Below are 5,196 nucleotides of genomic sequence, written 5' to 3' on the forward strand. Positions count from 1 at the left end.
GAAAAAATAAAAGGGAAACTGGAAGTTTGAAAACGGGAATACACTGAAGTAGAGTAAAAAAAATGTTGGAAGTAAAATAGAATTTGAAAAAAAGTACAGAAATGTAAAAAATATAGTAATAAAAATTAAAGAAAAATATTTTTAATAATAATTGATAAGAAAAATAATTTTTTCTGTTTCTGCCTTGAAGATAAAGAAAGAAGTGTAAAAGAGAAAAAGAAAAAAAAGAAAGAAAATTGACTAGGTGAACCTGCTAACAGATTGAAGTAGGACTGAAATTACTTCGTTATACCCTAGATGTCAGTCTATGTAGCTCTTTATAGTCTATAAAGTAAGCGGCAGTGAGATTTGTGTTCCTGAAGAGCCCTGTTGGCCCAGTTGGGTTGGGCTCAGTGTAATGGCTCCGCTCTCCACTAGATGGCGATTTTAGGCTCCTGGGGTGGATTGTTGTGGTGCTTGTAGGTGCGAATGCACATGCCGGGAGAGGTGAAAATGGCACCACCCAGCTACCCAGTCTGTTCTCCTGGATCAGCAATTGCGCACCCATCCTCTGTCTTCAGCCCTTGTCCACTCCCTGCTCCTTCACTCTCCGTGACCAGGCCTGAGGCCGCACCTCTCTCCCAAGTTTTGTCACAGACGCGGCTGTTTTCCCCGGACCCTTACATCCAAAGGACCGCGGCTTTGACCTGTTCTGCCCCTCTGTGGGAGGGTCTCACCAAGCAATGGCCCAATGAGCAATGGCCGAATATCAGCAGCACCTAGGAATGCTTGCTGGACCCTGTTGTTGTCGGTGCCCCGAGACTTTGGCCAGGTGCCAGCCCGCCCCAGAAAGAGTTCGCGAGAGAGTGTAGCAGCAGCGTTTCATGGATTATGGAAAATCACAACACACGTCTGGCACCAGGCTTCACCCTAAACGACCTTGTTCCAGCACCAGCGAATGTGGCCGTATTCCGGGGTCTGCTGGGACCAGAGGGCTTTGGCAGTCTCCTCCAAATGTCCTTCCAGCAGTGCAACTGCCTCTCCCCGTGTGGCCTGAGAACATCCCGGACCCCACTCTGTTCCTGGGATTCTCCCTTCCCACCAGAGCACCTCCAGGTATCGAGCTGTGGAGTTGCAGCCTTTGCACTCCCCTTGTTTACAGTCTTAGTGGAATTTACATACTCTCCTGTCTCCTTTCTCCCTTTTTAGTTGAGTCCCTGTGGATGTTTCCAATTTTCCACTTTCTCTCCAGCTGCTTTTGGGGAGGGGTGCTTTTCCTTTATTCTCCCCCACTCCCCAGTCTCCGTCCTCTCTCCGCCTGCAAAAGCACCTCCCTTCCTGCAGCTTCGTGCTCCCCAAGGTCCCCTCTCCACGCCACGTACTGTTGAATTCTGTGGTTCAGGTTGTGCAGATTGTTGTGTTAATCCTCAATCAGTTTTCTAGGTGTGTAGGATGGTTTAGTGTTGGTCTGGCTGTATTTCATGGACGCGAGACACACAAAAATCTTCCACGTTGTTCGGCCATCTTTTCTCCTCCCCCATTGACTGCCTGATTTTCAATTGAACATTTGAGGATATTATGCCACTCCCTTCTTTCCTGCAGGTTTCTGTGGACACTTCTGCCATAATCTTTTTTTATCTTCCCGTATTCATTAGCAAACTCTTCTGTCTTCATGCTTATAGGGTTTTTTTAATCTGTGTATTTTGTGAATTTTACTATGTTATGTCTCAGAGTTGGCCTGCGTTTTTTTTTTTAATTTCAATGGGAATTCTCTGTGGCTCATAGATGTGGACGTCTGTTTCCTTCACCATTTAGTGGAAATTTTCCACTCCAATGCACTCAGACAAAACTACTCCCCTTTTTTCTCCCTCTCTTCTTCTTCTGGGACTCCTTTGAAAAGAATTTTATTACACTTTATGGAGTTGCTGATTCCCTAAGTATACGTTTGTGATGCAATACTTTAATTTTCCTCTTCTTTCCTGCTTCATTTCTCACAAAATTTTATCTTCCATGGCACTTACTCATTCGTCTGCTTCTTTCTGCCATGAGTTCATTATATCCAATCAGGTTCACATCGTGGTTACAGCATTTTAAAAGTTTCAGCCTGACCTGGTTTTAGGTCTTTTCCATCTGTACTCAGGGTATCCTCATGTCTTCTAGGCTTCTCAAGCACAGGTAGTATCCTTATGATAGTTTTTAAAAGTTCTGTTTCCTTATGATAGGTATTAAATTCTGTTTGAGTCTTATTATTTATATGTGTTTCAATTATATCCCTGGCAGTGTCCTTTTATGGTTTTTTCTTTTGGCATGAATTCCTCTATCACTCTGTATGTCCATGTCTCCTCTTTCTTAAGTGTTTTAGGAAAATCCTGTTATGTTTTCTGCTTCTAGAGTAGTGTCTTTTTTGAGAAATGCTTACATACTGTTAACAACCTGACATTCTGGAAGCATTTCTTGCATGTGCTGTGTGCACTGTGCTGTCTTGTATTGGCTGCTCTGTCCCTGAGGTCAGTCCTCTGCAGAGATCTCCTTGCCTCCAGGGGAGATTTTTTCAACTTTGTCCATAGTGTTGTGAGTTTTAACTAGGTGAGTTTGGTCTCCTTATTAAAAGAGGCTAATTCCTATTTCCCCTAGAGGTGAAGCTATGCCTCACTCTATGGTCAGTAGACTTGGTGCCTGTGGGGGTATATGGTGGTCTTTGGAGGGAGGGGTGCAATGGTGATCTGGGTTGTAGGCACTCTTTCCCTAGTCAGGAAGCACCTGAGGAAGGAAAGGTGGGTATGTCTTGGTGTCAGTGGCTCAGTATCTACTGGGGGGTGTTTTGCTGCTCACTGAATTCTGTCCATGATAATTGGTGGGAGGAAATATTGGCATCAACTCCTTCTCTAGTCCCTGCAGTTGGAGTTTCCAGCCACCCCTGTTCAGGAAGCCCTCACATAGAGAGAACAATCTGTACTCATGGGTCCCAGGCTTCCTTCAGAACACGGCCTTCACCCTTCCTTTGTCCAATCCATTGGCACACCTGGCAGCTTAGGGCTCTTTTGTTTTATCTCAGGAGCTCTAGCTGGGTTTGAATACACCAAATTGTTGAACTCAATGTGACAGGGACCCCACTGATCCTCTGGGACAGTGTGTTGCTGTGATGTGGTTGGAGCTGGTTATCCCAGATGGGCAGTTGCATGAACACTAGGAGTTTGGAGTTCATGGTGAGGAAGAACAAGAAGGGAGCGTTCAGTTAGCTGCTCTCGGCAGAGGCTCCTATGCTAATGACCAGGGCAGTGCAATGGTGCCTGTCAGCTCTCCTGCCCCATGAGAGGCAATGCCCTGTCTCCCAAATGCACTCCAAGAAGGTAACTGTCCCACCCGATATGACCCAGGGGATCCTCAAACCGCAGCGTCCCTATGGGCCTCGCGGCTCCTTCTCCACAGGAGCACTGCTATGCCCACCAGGGTCCACCCCAGTGATGGCATGGACTTCTAAATCTTCAGTTTTTGAACTCGACATTTACAGCATGTTGACTTGTCATGATTACCTTTATGTGTCATCTTGACTGCGTTATGGGGGTGTCCAGATTCACAACTGTTTCTGTGTATGTCTGTGATGAGTTTCCAGAAGAGATTGGCATTTCCATCCATGGTTTCTTTCTGCCTGGGCATCACCCATTCCATCACAGTTCTGAGTAGAATCCGACGCAGAGGGAGGAAGAATTCCCTCATTTTTACTTCCCATGTGCTTGTTTGAACTGGAACATTGGTCTCCTCCTGCCCTTGTTCTTAGAGTTACATCATAGGCTCTGCAGGTTCTGAGACTAGACACTAGTTCAGAATCAGGCGAGAATTATACCACTGGTTTTCCTGGCTTTCCAACTTGTGACAGTAGATCATGGGACTTATCAGCATATTTTGTCATGGAAACCAATGTGCTTTGGCTTCTGTTGCTTGAGGGAATCCTGACTAATACATGCAGATGATTTATCTCTTGTTTAGAGGAATTGAATAAAGTTGTAGCTCATTTAAAGTCCTGAGTAGCAAAGTGCCATGAAGGAAGTGTCACGTTGTTTGATTGGGACACGGGCTGGGTGAAGATAATGGGGAGCTGTGAGAGCTTGTGGTCCTGGCTGCACAGGGAGTGCATCTGGGACTCATGTAAATGTTCAGCTATTGTGCCTCAGGAAATCTGTAATTCACTCATGTTGAGGGACAGGAGAAAGCAATGCAAACAACTGTGTGTTTGTGCATGTTAGGGTAGTTTTCCTAGGAAAACAATGATCTAATTCACACAGGTAATAGGTAAACACAGAATCCTGTGTCCAGAGAGGCTCCTTGGAGAAACTGCTGTGTGGACAGGAAGCCCCAGACCCTGACAGGAAACCTGCCTGTAACCTCCATCTGCACCTGCGCCTGGGAACACAAAGGAGAATTGTGCATAGTGTGCGCCCCCTGGTGGTGCTGATCCCCCCTGCAGGGAGGTTTGTGTCTGGGCTCCCAGCGAGGTCCCCTCACTCTGTCTTTGCACAGTAATATGTGGCCTTGTCCTTGGCCCACAGGTTGTTCATCTGCAGATAGAGAGTGTTCTTGGAGTTGTCTCTGGAGATGGGGAGTCGGCCCTTTACCGAGTCTGCGTAGTACGTGCTACTTCCATCATCATAAATATATGTGAGCCACTACACCCCTTTCCTGGAACCTGGCGAACCCAGCTCATTCCATATCTACTGAAGGTGAATCCAGAGGCTACACAGGAGAGTCTCAGGGACCCCCCCAGGCTGCACCAGGTCTCGTCCAGACTCCGTCAGCTGCACGTCACACTGGACACCTGCAGACACCGACATCTTGGTCAGGAAACTGTCACACATCTACTGGTAACTCATATCCACTCACAGACTCAGTGTCTCCCATTCACCATGAATTACCTTTTAAAAGGGCAACCAGGAACACCCAGCCAAGCACAAAGTCCATGGTGAGGTGTCTGTTCTGTCCTGATCAGAGAATGGGAACACCTGGGACTCCCGGGGCTGGGGCTCCTCTCCCAGCTGCAGAGTCTGGATGGGCTGGTTTTATCAGCACAGAGAGGACCCCATTTGCATGTGCTCTGACATATATATCAAGCTCCAGTCTTAGATTTGATTCTTTAAAAGTGAACAACAGGGTTAGGGATGCACTTGTAGTTTAGTTTGTGTAGATGGTGTTTGACAATATGAATAATTGTATTCAGTGAGT

General features: G+C 46.5%; 1 pseudogene; it reads right to left on the reverse strand.

Moving 5' to 3' along the window:
• Positions 1 to 4,478: 4,478 nt before the first annotated feature.
• LOC145715522 (immunoglobulin heavy variable 3-23 pseudogene) lies at positions 4,479 to 4,990 on the reverse strand (annotated as a pseudogene).
• Between the last annotated feature and the right edge of the window lie 206 nt (positions 4,991 to 5,196).

The sequence above is a fragment of the Panthera onca genome, chromosome B3 (assembly GCF_046562875.1).
Source record: "Panthera onca isolate mPanOnc1 chromosome B3, mPanOnc1 haplotype 2, whole genome shotgun sequence".
In the NCBI taxonomy this organism is placed as follows: Eukaryota; Metazoa; Chordata; class Mammalia; order Carnivora; family Felidae; genus Panthera; species Panthera onca.